The 21,277-nt window shown below is 42.9% G+C and overlaps 1 long non-coding RNA gene across 3 annotated transcripts; it reads left to right on the forward strand.

Annotated features, from left to right (window-relative positions):
* Positions 1-14,717: 14,717 nt before the first annotated feature.
* LOC120976030 (uncharacterized) lies at positions 14,718-20,371 on the forward strand. Of its 3 annotated transcripts, XR_012180850.1 has the most exons (8): positions 14,718-15,634; positions 15,753-15,815; positions 15,911-15,961; positions 16,945-16,998; positions 17,096-18,859; positions 18,949-19,138; positions 19,235-19,390; positions 19,484-20,371. It is a non-coding gene; the product is annotated as an uncharacterized lncRNA (long non-coding RNA). The 3 variants fall into 3 exon arrangements; XR_012180849.1 differs by having other exon boundaries at positions 18,949-19,390; XR_006671408.2 differs by having other exon boundaries at positions 17,204-18,859; positions 18,949-19,390.
* Positions 20,372-21,277: the final 906 nt, after the last annotated feature.

Below are 21,277 nucleotides of genomic sequence, written 5' to 3' on the forward strand. Positions count from 1 at the left end.
AGACTGGGTTATAGGATCAATAGCCGTACTATCAAGGGGGGCTCTCCAGTGAGTAGCTTGATCGTATCGTTCGTCGAGAGCTCAAACCATTGCATCCTTGCACCATGTTTCTTGGTTCCTATTTGGTTCTCTTTGTGAGTCTTAGAGCTTATGTTCATCTTGATGACAAGCTTGAGTTCATCGAAAACGGAGTTTGCATGCGTCTTCTATGATGTTTTCGGTGTTGGAGGTTTTACCGGTCTTATCCGAGGAAGGTTTCTCACCATTTTATTTTGGGACTTTTCTGATTTGCTTCTTATTGGTATTTCTATCAAGATTGTTTTATCCCTTGTCGCTAGCTTTCCAACAAACTTGGTTTCGTCGAATTCGGAGTCTGTTTGCAGAAGTTGTGTCAGTTTTGGTGTCCTTAAAAGGGGCTGATGCGGATGTAATTTTTTAGTACCGCTCTTGGGAGCGGTACTACCACGACTACTTCTGTGGCTACTTCCGCTCAGGACCAAAATCTCGTCACAAGTCCAGCGGTGGTAGGCACGGATGTAATTTTTTAGTACTGCTCGTAAGCAGTAGTACCGCTACCCTTAGCAGTAGTACCGCTACCCGTAGCGGTAGTACCGTGAGGTCAAGCGGTACTACCGCTCCGACGGTTCTTCTGGCTTTTTTGCCTCCTCGCTGTTGTGTTTCAAAGGGCTACTACCTCCCTAGCGGTAGTACCGCTCGGTGCAGGCTGTGAGCATAACGGTTGGATTTTTTCCCACCTATAAAAGGGGGTCTTCTTCCCCAATGAACTTTATCCTTTGAGCTCATGTTCTTCCCCCATTGTTGACCTTCTTCAAGCTTGCTAACTCTCAATCCCTCCATGGATTCTTGCTAGTTTTTGAGAGAAAAGAGAGAGGAGATCTAGATCCACATTTCCACCAATCACTTTCTCCTCTATGTGAGGGGAACCCCTTGGATCTAGATCTTGGAGTTCTTGGTGTTCTCCTTCTTCTTCTTCCTCTCATTTTCCTCCCTAGCATTAGTTGCTTAAGTGGGATTTGAGAGAGAAGGACTTGGGCACTCCGTGTGCCCTTGCCACTGCATTTGGTGCATCGGTTTGAGTTCTCCACGGTGATACGTGGAAGTTACAAGTTGAGAAGCTTATTACTCTTGGGTGCTTGGTACCCTTGAGCTTGTTCCTCTTGGGTGCTTGGGCGCCCTAGACGGTTGGAGGTGTTCAGAGCTCAATCATTGTGGTGTAAAGCTCCGGGCAAGCATCGGGGTCTCCAATTAGGTTGTGGAGATCGCCCCGAGCAATTTGACGGGTACCGGTGACCGCCCCCAAGGGTTGCCAAAGTGTACGGGTTCGGTGACCGCCCCCAAGGGTTGCCATTTGTACGGGTTCGGTGACCGCCCTCAAGGGTCCCTTAGTGGAATCACGACATCTTGCATTGTGCGAGGGCGTGAGGAGATTACGGTGGCCCTAGTGGCTTCTTGGGGAGCATTGTGCCTCCACACCGCTCCAAACGGAGATTAGCATCCGCAAGGGTGTGAACTTCGGGATACATCATCGTCTTCGTGTGCCTCGGTTATCTCTTACCGAAGCCCTTTACTTTGTGATAGCCATATTGTTTCTTGTCATATATCTTGCTATCACCTAAGTAGTTTTTCTTGCTTATCATACGTTGTTGGTGCACATAGGTGAGCCTACTTGTTGTAGGTTTTGTGCTTGACAAATTAACCGCTAGGTTTATTCCGCATTTGTTCAGGCCTCAACCGTAATTATTTTAAAGCGCCTATTCACCCCCTCTAGGCGACATCCATGATCTTTCAATTGGTATCAGAGCCTCGTCTCTCTTTGTTAGGCTTAACGGCCTAGAGAGTAAAGATGTCGACTGGGGGATTAGGATTCTCTGACACTCTTAGTTTCGATGGCACAAATTTTGATGTTTGGGTAATTCGCATGCTTAATCTCTTTAGGGTCATGGACCCAAATTTAGAGCGAATTGTAGATATGGGTTTTTCTCCTCCAAAGGATCCCCAAAGATTATCTTTAGAGGATGAGAATCTATCTCAATGCTCATGCTTCTAATGTTCTTTTCGATGCTTTGAGCAATGTAGTTATATTTCAACTCATGTCGTTCCAGGATGCTCATGAGTTGTGGACAAAGCTTCAAGATAAATATGGTGTGTCCAAGATTTGTGGGGATGATTGTTCTCCCTCCACCTCCGGCCGTGTTGCTTTCTCAAGTTCTACTACATCACCCACATGTGGTTTGCCACAAGGTAATGATATGGTGAGTAGTGGTGGTCATTGCAATGATGATAGTGTGCTTATCATTGATGACTCTTCATCACTATCTTATTGCAATGCTCCACCTTTGGACTTCAACACTCCGAGCTCTCTAAATGTTTCACATGCTTGTGTTGATAGTCCTTGCATATCATGTAGAAATTGCTTTACTAAATCTCATGATGATATGCTTGCTATGTCTTGTTTCCATGATAAAAATGCATCTATTTCCTCGAATTGTTGTGCTAACAATGTAGAGGAAACCCAACACCCCATGGAACAAGATGTGGTCGTGAATGGTGCCTCAAGGGATCCTACATCATCATCGATTGCGTTTTGCCTTCTGGCTAAGGCTTCAAAGGTATCTCCCACTTTGAATCCCAATATATCTTGTGATGATGTTAGTGATGAAGAGAATGATACCGTTGCCTCCTTAAAAATTAAGGGAGAAATGATTTTTAAAGCTCTTCATAAGAATAAAATTGCTCGTTCCAACTTCATGGAAATCATGTCTATTGCTATTGAGGGCAAGAAATATATTGATGAGTTGGAATCTCGTCTTGAGGAGCATGAGGTCACCATTGATAAAATGGAAGGTCATGAGCATGATTACACTAATGAGATTGCGGACCTCTCTCAAGCTCTTGAACTTGAACAAACCACCAAGGGATCTCTTGAGGAGACTTTTGCTCTAGAATTATCTAGAGTGAAGGAATCTCGTGATAGAGCTCTTGAGGTGGCCAATGTTTTTCAAACTAAAAATGCTAAGCTTGAAGTTGCTCATGCTAGACTCCTTGAGGATTTGAGCACCTCGAAAATGGCTCAAGGGTCATCAAGGGTGAGCTCATCAAACTCACCGAGTCTCATGATCAACTTGAAGCTTCTTATTTAAAAGAGATTGACAAGTTGTCCTCTCCTATTGTTGTTAATGATGATGCTTGTGCTACTAACTCTATTACTTGTGAAGCATCCATTTTGAAGGAGAACATTGAGCTACGGGCTCAACTTGTGTTGCTATCTAGCAATTATGGGAAATTGGAAGAAAGCCATGAAAAGCTCTCAAGCTCTCATGATGATCTTCTAGTATCCCATAATGTGCTAAAGATAGCACATGAGGCCATGATTGCTAAGGTAACATCTAGTGAGCCTCATGTGGATACTAGCACTACTTTTATTCAAAATGCTATATTGCCTTATGCTAGTCCTCGCGATTCCTCCATGCATAACATTGGTACATCTTGTGATGAATTGCTTTCCTTGCCTTGTTGCTCTAAAGATGAAGCTTAGACTTCCTCTAGTGCTTGTGTTGAGACTAACCATGTAGAGGAAATCAAAGAGCTCAAGGCCCAAGCCACTTCCTTGAAGAAAGATTTGGAAAAGTGTCATGAAGGGAATGCCACACTCAACAATATCTTGAGTGTACAAAAATCCCCCAATGACAAAGGTGGACTTGGATTCAACTCCAATAAGAAGAAGAAGTCCAAGAGCAACAACAAGAAGGGCCAAAAACAAGTCAAGAGTTCGGCCAAGATTATTTTCTTCAAGTGCAAAATTGAAGGGCATCATGTTAGATCTTGCCCATTGAAGTAGAAGGCCATTAGTGACAAGAAACAAGGGAAGCGGCTACAAGTGCATTCTCATGCTCAACCTCAAGTTGAAGAAAGGCCTCCTCCCAAGAAGACTCAAGCTAATGCTTCTCAAGTTGAGAAATCAAGTGAGAAGAAAGTGAAGAGTAGACGTTGTGTAACGCCCACGATGCGGCTATATCTCCCACGTGTCGAGGCACGACTTAGAGGCATAACCGCATAGTGGTTTTGTCGCAAGAAGGGTCATCTTTACACAATCCCATGTAATGAACAAGCATGGGATAAAGAGTTGGCTTACAATCGCCACTTCACACAATTCATAAATATAAATCATACATCATTCAAAATACATACATATAGACCGACTACGGTCAAAATCCAGATGAAAATAAGACAACCCCAAATGCTAGGTCCCCGATCGTCCCAACTGGGCTCCACTACTGATCATCAGGAAAAGACACATAGTAACGACCACGTTCCTCATCGAACTCCCACTTGAGATCGATCCCATCATCTGCACTGGCATCGTCGGCACCTGCAACTGTGTTGGTAGAATCTGTGAGTCACGAGGACTCAGCAATCTCACACCCGCGAGATCAAGACTATTTAAGCTTATAGGAAAAGATGGTGTAATGAGGTGGAGCTGCAGCGGCAATAAGCATATATGGTGGCTAACATACGCAACTGAGAGCGAGAAGAGAAGCAACGGAATGGTCGTCATCTAACAATGATCAAGAAGTGATCCTGAACTCCGACTTACGTCATTCATAACTCAAACCAGGTTCACTTCCCGGACTCCGCCGAGAAGAGACCATCACGGCTACACACACAATTGATGTCTTTTAACCGGGTCAAGTGACAAGTTCTCTACAACCGGACATTAACAAATTCCCATCTGCCTCATAACCGCGGGCACGGCTTTCGAAAGATAATACCCTGCAGGGGTGTCCCAACTTAGCCCATCATAAGCTCTCACGGTCAACGAAGGATAAACCTTCTCCCGGAAAGACCCGATCAGTCTCGGAATCCCGGTTTACAAGACATTTCAACAATGGTAAAACAAGACCAGCAAAGCCGCCCGAATGTGCCGACAAATCCCAATAGGAGCTGCACATATCTCGTTCTCAGGGCACACTGGATGAGCAGTCCGTACAACTAAAACCAATCCTCGAGTTTCCCCAAGGTGGCGCTGCAAAGGGCTCTAGTTTGGACCAGCACTCAGAGGAACACTGGCCCGGGGGTTTAAAATAAAGATGACCCTCGGGCTCTAGAAAACCCGGGGGAAAAAGGCTTAGGTGGCAAATGGTAAAACTAAGGTTGGGCCTTGTTGGAGGAGTTTTATTCAAGGCGAACTGTCAAGGGGGTCCCATAAATCACCCGACCGCGTAAGGAACGCAACTCAAGGAACATAATACCGGTAAGACAGAAACTAGGGCGGCAAGAGTGGAACAAAACACCAAGCATAAGGCCGAGCCTTCCACCCTTTACCAAATATATAGATGCATTAATTAAATAAAAGATATTGTGATATCCCAACATATCCATGTTCTGACATGGAACAAACTTCAACTTCACCTGCAACTAGCAATGCTATAAGAAGGGCTGAGCAAAAGCGGTAACTTAGCCAAACAACGGTTTGCTAGGAAAGGATGGTTAGAGGCTAACATGGCAATATGGGAGGCATGATATAGCAAGTGATAGGTAGCGCAACATGGCAATAGAGCGAATAACTAGCAAAGCAAAGATAGAAGTGATTTCGAGGGGTGGTCATCTTGCCTGCAAGGTTCTCAGAGTTGTCGAAAGCTTGATCCTCGTAAGCGTACTCAACAGGTTCCTCGTTCACGAACTCGTCTCCTGGCTCTACCCAAGACAATAACACAAGCAACGGAACCACAATCAATCACGAGAAATGCACAAGCAACATGATGCAAAACATGTATGATATGCAAGATATGATATGCGATGCATATGCGTGCTCCGGAAGGAAAATGATGAACAAGGCAATAACTTGGCAAACCAAGCATGCCACTGGAAAGATGAGATGATTTCGGTCGAAATCGATATAAAGATCACCGGAAACGGATGCACGGTTTGCAAATGGCAAGCAAAACAAGAATTGACACGAATCTGCGATTAACAGCATGATAGCACTTAGAATGCAACAAGTAACAAAGCTACAGCACTCCAACATAGTAACAAAGCATATGACAGTAATCTACAGGAGATTCTTGACAAAAGATGAACACTGAGCTACGGCTAGTTCACAACATAACAAGCTCAAACAAGTATGGCAAAAGTGCAAAAGATAACAGGATCACAGACTTGGTGAAATTACTGGACATGGCAGAAAACAGTATCAGGTAGCAATGTTTAGAGCATGAAATCAACAAGCTACATGAACTTAACATAGAAAAACAAGGCATGGCACTATTCTACTAAATGCATATGACAAAAGTCCCTTACTGACCATAAGCCAAACAGGACCAGAAGATATGATGGCAACCTTGTAAACATAGCAATTTTCGTTAACAGGTTCCAGACTTAGCAGAAAACAGAGCATGGCAGAAACAACAATATGAAGGCCTCTTGGTGAGCTTGATGCACTCACCACAAAGCAATACATGACAAAACAAGCATACCTACAGCAAGATGGCATGTTTATGAAGCTATCCATGGCAAGAGAAAATACATAGCATGTATGGATCAACTACAATAAGCTTGCAAAATTGCATATCATGTTAATAATCTGCCAGAAATATTTTATAGCAAAAGTAGAGCAAGATTGAGTCATTCTATGGCACTCCATAATTGCAAACAAGGGCAGGAATAGATCAATTACAATAATATCTACAAAACATCCTTACTGAACATCACCAAAATATGCATGGATCTCTCTGTAGCATCAAGTTTACATGGCAACAAAATAACAGCAGACAAGGACTTGGAGAAAACACCAAGTCCCTGAAATCAGAAACATTACGGGGCCTAGTTTGCATGCTTGTGCTAGTCACCACAGAGATCACAAAAATACATGGCATATACCACTGGAAAGATGGCATGGCATGCAACAAAACACATGTATAGCTCATGTCCATAAGATGCACAGATTAAATGATACAAAAATGACAAATCTCCAAGTTCTGTTAAGTACCAGCAGATAACGGCAACTAGCCCTTTTGTAACAGAGATTTGGACATCAAGATGACCTCTAATGAACATGGTGCAATTGAACAAAATGTAGAGCATCACGAGACGAACAATTTGACATATTACACGCGCGAAATGGAACTATATGCAAAGAGTTATGCAATGTTGAACAGGGGCACATATCATCAAAATCAAATGACAGGAATTTTTGGGGGGCTCGGGAAAAGTCAACGCACTCTACTGGATCGAGATCTGGCGATGGGGGCTTGAGCTCGACGGGCGGTGGCCGGAGATGGCGGCCGGCGACGGAGGAAGGAGAGGACGAGGCACCGGCGGCAGGAGGAGGGGGCGCCGGCGGCGCCGGCCGGGCTCGCGCGGGCACGCCGGCGACGGGCGAGGCCGCGGGCACGACGGCGAGCGGCAAGGCGACAGGGACGGCAGCGCCGGCGGCGGCGGGGCACGGCGGAGGCGGCGGGCGGCGGCTCGGGGCCCGGTCGCGCGCGGGCGGGCCGTCCTCGGGCCTGGCGGGCCGCGGCGGCGCGGGGCGCGGTGGCGTGCCACGTGGCGGCGGCGGTGGAGGTGGACGCGTCCGGCTCCGCCCGGACGTGTCCGGTGGCGGAGAGGAAGCGGGTCTAGGGTTTATCTGAGAATGTTTTTCGGGAGGGTCACATATAAATAGGTAGAGGGAGTTTGGAGGCTCCAAATGAGGTGCGGTTTTCGCCCACACGATCGTGATCGAACGACCTACAGCATGGAAGAGAGTTTGGTGGGTTTTTGGCTGTTTTTGAGGGGGGTTTTGCTGCAACACACAAATGGACATTGCGGATGCCCGGTTAACCGTTGGAGTACCAAACGACCTCCAAATGGAACGAAACTTGACCGGTGGCCTACCGGTGGTATACTAAGGCCACATGACAAGCCTCGGTCCATTCCGAGAATGTTTGACACCCGCTCACGAAAGAAAACAAGAGGGGTGCGCCGGAGGAGATGGGAGCGCCGGATTGCAAAACGGACAACGGGAAAAATGTTCGGATGCACGAGACGAACACGTATGCAAATGCAATGCACATGATGACATGATATGAAATGCATGACATGAACAAAATACAAAACGACAAACAAAACCCGACCACGGAGGGAATATCATAACACATAGCTAAAAATGACAAGAGTCAGAGTTACAAATATGGCAAGTTACATGCGGGGTGTTACACGTTGCTACCTATGTCGTGAGAAAGGTCACCTCGCTTCTTCATGCACTAGTGGTATCTTATCCAACCCAATTATTATTGATGATGTCTATTCTCTTGGGAAGGATAAGGTTGGCTTTGGCAATGTGGTTGCCAAGTTTGTTGGTACTCAAAGTGGTTTGAAGCAAAAAACCATTTGGGTAGCCAAGCCTATTGTGACTAACCTCTTAGGACCCAACTTGGTTGGGGACCAACAAGCTCAAACTTGATCAATAGGTGATGTTGGAGGACATTGGAGACTTGGCTACATTATGAAGAATTAAGGGGACTTCATCACTCTTATTGTCTCAAGCCAAGTCAATTGAATCATCAAGCTTATATATTATATCCAATGTGCCTCCTTGCGGTAACTTGTACTTAAATTGCTTACATTGAAGGTTACTTGCCCCCTTGCATGTTTTGGTTTTGTTCCTTGCATGTGTTTGTATATGATGTGTCTCCAAATTGCCTTTGTGTGTGTTGGTTTGCACTTCATGTACATGTGTGTCGTTCGTTGAGCCTTTGTGCATCTTGTTTGTATCTTAGTTGGCTCTTGCGAGAGATTAATGGAATATCCCATTATGGGGGAGTGATGTGCTTTGTGCACCTCACAATCCTATAAATGTGTGTACATGAGTAATACCATCTAGTATTGATATTTCAAGATTATCTAGTCACTATGTGGTATATCTTCTCATGAGAAATTCAAATTCTAAATAGTCCATTAATTATCTCTTGTTGGATCCTTTTATTTGCCTCTTGTTTACCCTTAATTGGTATCACATTATGGGGGAGTAATATGCTATGTGTATACTACTAGCCTAGAAAATGTGTACATTTGAGATATTGTCACCTAGAGTTGATATTGTAAATTATCTTGTTCCTAGGTGTCATATTAGCTCTACAAGTTGCAATTTGCTTTTTGTTTGGTGTGAAGATGATGTCAGATATCCTTGCTATCTACCACCGGGAATTATTTCCATTTACTTCTTGTCTTTTGACAATTGGTACTCACTTGTGTGGTAGAATTTATTGATCATCTTTACATTGGCTTTTGCTTTTATTTGCCTTTTCTCTTGCCAAGGAATGTATCAACTCCCTTTGTCTTCCATACCACTTGTGGATCTTGTTTATTTTTGATCTTGTCTAGTGTTTTCTAGATATAGTGAAAGTGGTGATCCCACCTTGTGCATTTTGTATTCAAATGCAAATTCTCTATAATGCACTAGTCTTGGGGGAGCTATCCTATTTTCTATAAAACGCTCATCTTGCGATCCTTGTCAAGTGTGTGTTGGTGGAAGGCAAGCCGTTTTCGTTTTGGTACTTTGTGCCATCATGAAACTTTGTAGAGAGCTTGGTTTGTTTGGAACCATCCTCTCTTTTGGGAGTTTGATATCTTTTATTTCGAGTGTATCAATGGATATCTCATTCCTTGATGTATCTTTTATGGATATCCTCCAAGTGATGTTTTATTCATTTGGTATCTTTTCTTCACTTGGTTTTTCTTTGTCATTTGGTATCGGTTCTTGAAGGTCTTGAGCATGCATTTTTACTTCATGTAGTCTCTGTGGCATGCTTTCTTTATTTGACCCAATATATAGGGAAACTCCACCAAGTCTTAAATTGGATGAGATGTGCATGAAATTCATTTCCTTCTCTATATGCACATATATATGTGGATTTTGTCCTATACAATTGTTTCTAACTCTTTGGTCCCAATGAGTTTGGGTACCGTTTAGTTTGTGTTGTTCTTCTAGGAACAATTGGAGATGCATTGGATGCTCGGCTCACTAACAAGGGAGGTGTTGTCACCATGTGCTTATTGGAGTCAAGCTAGGATGATCAATGAACTACTATCCACCTTCAATTGGTATCTACTACATCCTTCCAATGGTATCTCGGTAACAAGTATCATCATCTACTTCATGCACACATTTCTTGCATCAACCTTGTGTATGTTGTATCATGGCATGTAATTCATTCTTTCTTGTGATACTTGTTTCCTTTCTCAAAGCATCCCAACAATGATCTCTTGTTGCTAGTTGTGATGTCTTTGATGCTCGTGTGGTTGGAACTCATTTATATACAATAAGACCATATCTAGCCATGTGCTATGCCTTCAAGCAAATATCTTATTGGTATATTTATGACTTCCTTGTGGATATCTTATTCTTTCCCTTTTGCAACAATTTCATGTGCACATCCTTCTTTGTGGATTGATATCATCATGATCTCATCTACCTAGAATCCTATACACTTGAGAGAAGTTTCATATCTAATTGATATCCCCTTCCTTCGCGTCCACCTTTTCTTTCTTGTATTATTTCTTTGGTGGCTCCTTGAAGGTGTGTGTCTTGAGTGCGGATCTTATATCGTTGCATCTTGATGCACTCTTTTGTGGTGAAGATCATTTTCCTCATGCTTGTCTTGACAAAGCTTGCCATTTAATTGGTATCCCTCGTCTTGATGAGGCTTTCATTTTCTATCTTCACCATGGGTTGTCACAAGCTTGGTTAAATTTTCTCTTTTTAGTGAGCTTGTGAATCCATTTGCTTGGTGTGTGTGAGAAGGAGATGTCATGCACCTTGTATGTCAACTATTAAAGACTATGTTGATGCTTAATGCTCATCCTTATATTAGTCTCCTCAAGTGCTTTGCCATGACTCACACACATCTTTTTGGTTGAACCTATTTCCAAGTTGCCTCTTTTATATGTTGCTCAACTATTTGTTTTTTTGGAAGTGCTAGGCTTTGTTTCCTACATGCTCACTTGCACTTGTTGTGAGATTCTATCGATTTTGGGGGAGTGATGATCCTATTTTGTGCACTTGGTATCCTAATGCAAATATTCTAAGGAGCGCACAAATCATGGGGAACTTCACTAGTGTCTTTTAGAACGCTTCGTTGGTCTCTTGCACTTGTCGTGAGGTTCTATTGATCTTGGGGGAGTGACAATCCTATTTTGTGCTCGTTGTATGCAATTGCAAAACTAAATTGTGCACAAAACAAGGGGAGCTTCTCTAGTTTCTCTAGAACACTCCTTTGCTCATATCATAATACCTTTTATTCATGTGGCATGTAGGATCATTAGTCTAGTTGTTTCAATTGGTATCTTTTGATAGCTTGCTTCAATTGGTATCGTTTGATTGCTTGAGTGCTTGTTTCTCTCTTTGTTATGCCTTTGTGGCATGTCATTCTTTTGGCAATCTTTGGGCCTCAATATAGTTTGTCTTCCTCCAAGTATTGACCGTTGGATATGTGTATTGCATTCCACTCTCAAGTTGAGAAATACACAATTTATGGAGGAACACAAGTTATATTGGCCTTCGAAGCCTTTCGCCCATTTTGGCAATCGATGCCAATGGGGGAGAAGTTTCAGAGAGTTTTGTGGAGAAGTTTAGAGAGTCATCTCTTCTTGCTTTGGTTTTGTTCCTAAACTTTTGCATCTGATGCGCATACATTATTGTTGCATGGTATGGTGATGCATAATTCCTTATATAAACTCTCTTGAAAGTGATTGTCATTAATTACCAAAATGGGGGAGATTGAAAGAACATGCGGTGCCCCCATGTTTGGTTTTGGTAATTGATGACAATCTCTATGGACTAATGGTTGCCTTGAGTTATTTTTGAAGGGTTTGTCCATAGGCTTTTTTTTGGAGTCCATTTGTTGGTTTCAAGGAGAGTTTGTGATGACCGAGGTGCTATTAAGGAATTATCCAATGATTGGTCTTACATCATCCAAATGAATAGAGTTGGAAAGATTCAAGGTTGATCAAGACTAAGTACAGAGAGTGTTTCAAGTTGATCAACACACAAAGCGTAGAAGATGTACCAAGAGGGATCAAGCGATCCCATGGTATGGTAAGCATTGTCAATTATGCTTTGTGTACTAACCCATGGTCTTTGCGAGAGTTCTATGTGGGGTTAGGTTATCTTCCATGGGCTTGCGTCAAGAGGAAGATCACATACAACCCATGGAGGATGACATCAAATCAAGGTTGTGTTGTGCAAGTTCAAGTGGAGCATCACGAAGAAATCATGCTTGTAGCTTGCCGTCCATTATTGTATCAATGGACTTGTGAAGATGTGCCAAAGAGTGGCTCACCCATAGTGGAGTATGGGGGAGCAATCAACTAGTCTTCATCGAGCGAATGCAATGAAGAAAGGTGGTCCAACTTGAGGGAGTCAATATCGTCATCATCTAGCTCAAGTGGACTTCGTGCAAGGCAAATGTTTGCCCTTGATAGGTTTTATATTTTACCGGTCTCATGGTGATAGTTTGGAGACCGGGTTATAGGATCGATAGCCGTACTATCAAGGGGGGCTCTCAAGTGAGTAGCTTGATCGTATCGTTCGTCGAGAGATCAAACCATTGCATCCTTGCATCATGTTTCTTGGTTCTTGTTTGGTTCTCTTTGTGAGTCTTAGAGCTTATGGTCATCTTGATGACAAGCTTGAGTTCATCGAAAACGGAGTTTGCATGCGTCTTTGATGACGGGAAAATGGCGGGCGTGAGACACGCGTCCACGTCATTGATACAGAGTGAAATTTAAATGCATAAAATAAAAGTAGAATCAAACATTGCAGGTACATTATTTCCAGAACCCTTACATTTACATAAAAATTCTGTTAATTACATCTCCGAAGAGAAAACCCATGATTAGGAATTCCGACATTTCTATTACATAGGATTACATCACATGCCTATTACAATATGCTACAATAAAATAATATAAAAGGAATCCTCCTCGCGATCGACGCTGAACTCCGGCCTGGGGGAACTTGAAGTTTATCCGCGTAGTTTTCTTCAATGACATTATGTTTGATATTATGTCATATGTTTCTTTACCATGCATGCAACATATTTTGTTCGTGCTTGACTTCATTTATGTTATGGTGTAAATGAAGTTTGATTTTGGCGAGGCTTAATCTGGCCCCATATTTGGATGCATATATTTTCAATATTTGTAACCCACGTCATGGAATTCATATAGGAGAACCCATGCTTAGAGCAAAAGTTCCGTTTTGTTTGGTTGATGGTATATGTCACGGAATTCGTTTGAAAGAACCCACGCCATACTACAATTTTTATTATGCCATGGGATTCATGAGAGAACCCATGTCATATGGTATTTTGCATTTTGTTGACTTATGCCACGGAATTCATCCTCGTGAGAAGAAAGAACCCATGCGCGAGATGTGCTTTATGAACACGAAAGAACCCATGCTTAGAGCATTTTATATGTTCCCCAATCACGACATGTCTACGTGAAGAAAAATATGCATACTTGATTTGAACCACATGGCCAAAACTAAGGGCATATCTACATGAACATGCGAATCCCCGATTTCATGTAGTATCTAGATTCCTCGATCCGAACCCAAAAGGGGCGAACCTAAGGGCATGATTTTATGGGTTTATATTCCTTGATCCGAACCAAAAGGCCGAACCTAAGGGCATGATTTCATTGTATGCATATTCCTCGATCCGAACCAAAAGGCCGAACCTAAGGGGCATAATTTCATGATATACATATTCCTTGATTCGAACCACAAGGCCGAACCTAAGGACAATGTTTTATGAATTATATTCCTTGATCCGAACCACAAGGCCGAAACTAAGGGTATAATTTTATGAGTTTTATGTTCCTTGATCCGAACCAAAAGAATGGCCGAAACTAAGGATATGATTTCATGACATGTATTTTCCTTGATCCGAACCAAAATGACCGAAACTAAGGATATGATTTCATTCTATTTTCCTTGATCCGAACCAAAATGGCCGAAACTAAGGATATGATTTCATGATATGTATTTTCCTTGATCCGAACCAAAATGGCCGAAACTAAGGACATGATTTCCTGAAGTGAGGGAGAGAGAATCCTTGATCCGAACCAGAATGGCCGAAACTAAGGACGAGAGTTCATGGATGAGGGGAAAGGATTCCTTGATTCGAACCAAACGGCCGAAACTAAGGGTATGAGGGTAGTATCATATCTCACCTTCTTCCTTCTTGGAACCAACCAAGATTCCTCCCCTTGCTTCCTTTTCTCACGGTGTGCTTTTTTGTGTAGTATAATGTGTAGTAGAATATTGCTACTAGAGAAGAGGGAAGGAGACCAGAGAACCAAGAAGTAAAATGAGCCGAACCCCTAGAGCAGCCAAGGAGCCTTGTATTTATAGGAGGAGGAGGAGTGCAGCACCAGGAATCCAATCGGTGGGACGTGCCCACGTTCTCCACCTCGTGGGATCGTGTGAGATCATGGGACGTGGGCTGCCTCTTTTACTTATTTGTTTAATTATTAATTGGTGCAACCAGTAGTTTGACTGGTGGGATAGCTGAACTCTTTCTTTTTCTAATCAACTAATCAAAGTATGGGCCTTGGCGTCACCCACTTGCATGTCATCTAGCATATTTTAATGGGCTGGCCTTAATCGGCCATTAGTTAGCGGCTCATTAAGGTAGACGTACACGTTAATTTTTTTTGGATGAAACCTACGGTCCAGCCTTATATGGATATTTGTTATTTGACAAAGTACACCATGCGTATATTTCATTTGCGTGATGTATTCCTTTTTTTAGGCATCGCTTCAATATTTCACCTCGTCAATGGATGCCGAACATTTATCATATAGTCAGTCGACATTCTGGTGATATTTGCGTCTTTTCTGACAATTTTATGTTTGTATTTTCGCCATCAGTAGCAACGTGCATTATCGACATTCGAAAATATATCGCACGCCTATCTTGTCATTCCTCATTTTGAGCGATTGATTATCCTTTTTTAATTGATTATCCTTTTTTTGCCGTTTTGCATTTATATTTTATGTGATTCGTGCCTTTTTAATTTAACGTGATCAAAATCTATGTCAAACAGATTTTTGCCGTTTTGCATTTATATTTTATGTGATTCATACATTTTAATTTATTTTGGTTAAAATCTATGTCAACAGATGCCCCTCGAGGTCTGGGTTCGAAGCGATTTTTTTTGGACCCAGAGCTCGAAACTTAATTATACATATTTCTTGTGTTTAGAGCACTTCCTGTGAGTATACGTAATCGTGCTGTTTTATTGATATAAATATCACTTTTGAAACGTTGGACCTTTTAGTCAAGTGCATGCCAGTTATACGTGGCTGTGCATTTTCCTTTGTTTTACACATGTTGCCAACCGATTTTGCAACCATGCAAGCTAGAAATCAGGCCACGTTTGAGGTTAGCTGGGTAACAAACTCTATCCGGCTAACAAACTGCGTCCCTTATCCCCTCAACTATCTTTTAAACAGCCAGCTGCCTTCTTCTTTTTCCTTAGACCAGCTAGAAGACATACGAGAAAAGGTCTGCTTCCGTCTGGCCGTGGACGCGATTCTTTAGATAGGCAGGAGACGTTGGAGAAAAAGGTTTGATTCCGTCCGGCCGCGGATGCAATTCTTTTCATGGGCTAGCAAACTGTAGATTGCTTCGCTAGTACCTAGATCAATTCATTGGTTGATTGGTTTGCTATTTCATTGCTCCCAGATTGCTTTCAATTCCTCACAAGATGCACCTCTGTGTGGGAAACTATTGATTCGTCCAGCTTGAGTATGCCCCTTCAGCTCTCTCATTATTAAGCCATGATTTATCTTTTAATGTCTTGGGTGCTCATTTAGTTTATCACCCATCTTTTTATCTCGTAGGTGCAGGAAGACAAGGAGACTAGGTTACGGCTTGGGTCAAATCTTGCTTAGGTAATCTACTTTTCGAAATTGTCTGATTATATTCGTTCGTTGTTGCATTTCTCTCATTCTCTAGAAGTGCCAGGGATATAATGCCCTGAACGCATTGAACTATTTTTTTTGGGGTGTATATAGCCCTGGTCTCTGGATGTGCTTGATCTGTATTTACTACGTGATCCCATGGTCGGCGTTCCGGGAAGCCTCTACCAGGGCTTGGTCCGTCGTTAGACTCGGGGATTATTATATTTGCATGAATTAGTAGATTGCTCATTGTTGGCGTTTCAGGAAGCCTTCATATTGGCTTCGTTCGTCGTTCGACGGTGATTTTTTTTATTTTATATATATGAGTCGATGACTTGATCATCGTCGGTGTTCCGGGAGGCTAATATATTGGCTTCATCCGTCGTTCGACGATGATTTTTTTATCATATATGTATGAATCGATGACGTGATCATCGTCGGCGTTCCGGGAGGCCAATATATTGGCTTCGTCCGTCGTTCGGCGATGATTTTTTTATCATATATGTATGAATCGATGACTTGATCATCGTCGGCGTTCCGGGAGGCCAATATATTGGCTTCGTCCGTCATTCGGCGATGATTTTTTTATATCATATATGTATGAATCGATGACTTGATCATCGTCGGCGTTCCGGGAGGCCAATATATTGGCTTCGTCCGTCGTTCGGCGATGATTTTTTTAATCATGTATGTATGAATCGATGACTTGATCATCGTCGGCGTTTCGGGAGGCCAATATATTGGCTTCGTCCGTCGTTCGGCGATGATTTTTTTATCTTATATATATGAATCGATGACTTGATCATCGTCGGCGTTCCGGGAGGCCAATATATTGATTTCGTCTGTCGTTCGACGACGATGCCACTGTTCTTATGCGTGAGGACTATCTTTAATCATGCATACCTCTCTTCTCACATCCCATGTATTTTCATTCTGTATATGCCAACTTTTGATATCGTTGATTTTTTTTGTAGATACTACTTCTCTCATCCTTGTTGTGGGCTGGCTGTTTGGGCACGTCCACCTTGGTAAGTTTTTTTCCTATCTTGTATTTTCTCTTTTGTTCTTTTATCTTTCGATAGTGTTTGGTGCATGTACCAATATGCATATTTTCCTTGCATATAGATGGAGCCGGATGAAGTCCATAGGATGTCTCTATTGCAGCTAGCTAAGAGGCAACTTTTTGAACCAGATACTAATTTGTTGTACAATCCTGTGATAAGGGAACAACAGACACCCCAAGGAAATCCTGAATATTCTAGGCGAGGGTGGACATCAGGCCGCTCCTTCATAGCGCAGTGCTATTATCCTGTCGCTCCTCATCCTAGAGTCGATACAGCTGTCACCCTCGGGACTCACATGATATCCAAAGGATTAGGTTGGGAATTCCACGAGGTTGAATATTCAATAGCTCCCCCTGGGTACGTTGAATGGGGAACTAACATTTTGAAGAATTATTCCATGCATTTGAAAGGTAGTGAAGAGAACACTGACTATATCTATGGAGCCATTTACTGCTCTTTGGGTGAGTACTCTGTATCTCCCCCGCTTCTGAGGGCTTTGTTAGAGCACTGGGATCCCAACACTAACACGTTCTTATTCCCCTGTGGTGAACGCATAATGACTCTTCTTGATATGAACCAAATGGCTGGGCTACCCTTAGATGGTGATCCGTATGAAGAATTTATACCCCCTACTCATGAACTGGATCCTTCTCTGTTGTTGTACCCCAGCTTTTTGCCACAACTCCTTGACATATGGAACAAACTCTCCGAAAGCGGCAATGTAGGCTTTCGGGAATGGTGCGATTACTTCCACAATCGTCTAAACGACACATTCTTTATCAATAGTCTCCAAGACGAGCGCCTCTACACTGCAGCCTATATTACTATTTGGCTCTGTCGCTTTGTTGTTCCAGGTGGAGGGCCATATATTCGTCCCGGGGTATTAGTGATGGCCTCTTGGATCACAATAGGGCGTCGCATATCCTTAGCTCCGCCGGCCCTTTGCTCCTTATACTATTCGCTTCGGCTGATCAGTACTCATCCCATTGGTCCCTCCTTTTTGAAAAGGGCATGGCAAGTCCACTATCTGATCAGATGGATAGGCATATACTTAAGGAAGGTTTTTGGGAATAAATCTAGCACCAAATCACTCCCATTCTATGAACATCCAGCTCCAAAACCAAAAATGTGGAACACTGTCTAGAACTCCACTTTTCCATGATCATGACTCAGCACACAAACTTCTTAGAAAGCACACCCAGATCTCATGGCACCCCTACAGTTTCTCTAAATTAGAAAATGTAGGTCATCTGAATCGGGTTTTCCAAATTTCCATACGTCGGGGTATGCTTCCATGGAGGCGTGTTGAAGAATTTATAGCGGAACCTTATCATCCTGACAGAGTAACAAGACAATTTAGGCTTGACCAAGTGGTGCCTTTTCCTCCCTTCACCAGTCTGTATACAAGACATGATATAGGTGTTGCATATGCCTTTTGGCTTCATTTATTGCGGGATGCGGAGGATCCACGCCCCATTCCAGACGATTCTCGCGGCGGTGACTCATCTGTGGCATGGGCAAATTGGCTACATGAATTTCTGAAGCCATTCGCTGATGTATTTGACCAACTTCGCAATGGTAATTTGAATGGGAAGGTCCTTTATAATGAAAGGAGAAAAAATAGGTCCGCACTGCAACGCCATATTAGAGTTCGTCCATTGTCTGATGAGGATTTTAAGGTAGTAAGAAGGGTGGCTGATGAGCACCGGGACCAGCATATTGGTGTCATTGAACAGGAGGAAGCACGTGTCAAAGATCACTGGATGCCGATCCTCCATAGCTACTTACAAGACGTTGCTCTACTCAACCCATGAATTCCAAAGAGGTGAACTAATGGTCCGCGTAAAATTTATCTGTTTCTTTATTGTACTAACCAGTACTAATAATATTATCCTTTTATATATGTGGCCGCAGCAAAGTGGCATACCAAAGTCTATTGTTGCAGCTGGTTCTTTCTCTGCTCATCCAGTGCTAGTGGGTAGTGATGATCCTCCAGAAACTGCCTCGGCCACCAGCGGATAGAAGCGTAGAAATTTATCGCCCACTCATGCTGACGAGGAAGAGAGGCTCCCCCTCAAGCGCAAACTTGACTTTTCCCATGAATGTGATTTTTCTGAACCAATAACATTGGACAGTCCGTCATTAGATGTCGAACTCAGTAACTTGGTTAATGATGAAGATTTTGCTCACGTTCTCACAGGAGAAAAGGACAATGGCCTTGGTGACCTCTTCGATTTATCCGTCGAGGATTATACCGCTGGCGAGTGTGGCGCAAGTCGTCCACCTTCCAGCCCGGGTGTGACCGAAGCTGTGCCCCATACCCCTAATGCTCTTGATTTCTTGTCAACTTTACCTGGTAGTTTATTTACTTATGCATTTATTTAATTGGCCGTGTCTATGAACCATCATTATCATCAAATTTTCACGACTCTTCACTTATTTTTTTTAGGTTGCGAACAAGCAAGTTACCATTCGCAAGACCCTGTAATGACGGTTGTATCAGGGGAAGGCGCACAGATGTACTGCAGCTTTGTCAAAGACACGTTTATAGATGCCATGGATACCGTGGTGAAACGAGCCCTCGAAGGACTGAATGACTCTACCCGATCCCAAGCGACGCATCATGCTTGAGAGCGTTTCTCAGACGTTGCCCAAGCAAGTACCTGAGGTAGCTAAGGTGCATGCCATGTTGGTCGGGCTTATTGACCTTTCCAAGAAATTGGAGGTTGGCCAGACTGAGTTCACGAAGGGATCCGAGCGAGATGAACATGCTGCTGCTGAAGTCGAGCTTAAAATTAAGTCCGTCCATGAAGTTTCCATGGCTGCAATTGGGGATTTATCTGACCTAGACAAGAAGTGTGCTGAAATGGAGGTGCAGGAAGCAGCGCTTAAGGTGCGGCTTAAGGAGGCTACCGCCAGTTTGCAGAAGCTTAAACTAGAGAGGGAACAGCGCCGACAAGCACATAATGCCCATCAATCTGAACTGAAGCACTTGGTGAAGAGTCTGCAGGACACCAACGCCGGCAAGCGTACAAGGCTTGCTGAATTTGAACAAAAGACGGCAAAATTAAAGACTGAAGCAAGTCAGTTGTTGAACAGCCTGCAGAACTGGCGAGCTCCTTGAGAAGGCCTAGACCTCGCTTAGTTTTTTAATTATTATTTAGCCATTTCAATTTATCATTTCCCTTTGAATCATTTTAGGTTCAGTACTCAGTTTCACTTCAAATGTAGCAGTACTTTGTTTATTCACGTGGGAACTCCGAATTTTATGCATGATGTGCTAGTACGCCAGTGTTGACGTTGAAGCATCCTTATTTATTTACACTATCGTTGTGTATGGCCTGAAGCCTTATATTTTTATTCTATTTTTTTATATAAATGCATGTACGTACCATTTTTTGTACGACGTTTAAGCTTATGATGAAGTCTGGAGCCTGCTTGATGTTTATATTTTTTTATTACTTTTTTTTACGTCACAGTTTATACTCGTAAGTCATTGGAGTTTTTTTTGTGCCCTAGTTTATACTCGTAAGGGTGTGGAGTATTTTGGATGATCCTTTTTTTTCATCACAGTTTATACTCGTAAGTTGTTGGAGTATCTTTTTTTTGGTGTGCTCCAGTTTACACTCATGAGGGTATGGAGTAAGTATGATGATTCGATTTTTTTCCCATCACAGTTTATACTCGTAAGTCGTTGGAGTCTTTTTGTTTGTGCCCCAGTTTACACTCATGAGGGTATGGAGTATCATTTTGTTTTTTTTACTCAAGCATAGTAGCGCTTAAGGAATTTTCCATTTATCGGTGGCGGGCAATACTCGCCGTCAGGGGAAATTATCCTGTATGCACCACTAGATGTAGGGACCCTCCCATTTTGGCTCGAACTTTCCTCCCATCCGTCGTGTAACATTCATTGGACGAATGACGGCGAGCACTAGGTCTCCTTGCTTGAATGATCTCCTTTTAACGCGCTTGTCAAAAGCACGCGACATTCTAGCCTGATAAGCTTCCAAATTTTGTAATGCCTGAAGACGTTTCCCTTCAAGCATTTCGAGTTCACCGAGGCGTAATTTTATGGCCTCCTCTTCCGAAAGTTTCTCTCGAACAGCCACTCTGAGCGAAGTAATTTGTACTTCTAGTGGTAGAACTGCTTCTCCTCCAAATACGAGGGAGTATGGTGTCATTCCCGTCGGTGTACGTGTCGTGGTTCTATAAGCCCACAAGGCCTCAAGAAGTTTCTCATGCC

The sequence above is a fragment of the Aegilops tauschii genome, chromosome 1 (assembly GCF_002575655.3).
Source record: "Aegilops tauschii subsp. strangulata cultivar AL8/78 chromosome 1, Aet v6.0, whole genome shotgun sequence".
NCBI classification, from domain to species: Eukaryota; Viridiplantae; Streptophyta; class Magnoliopsida; order Poales; family Poaceae; genus Aegilops; species Aegilops tauschii.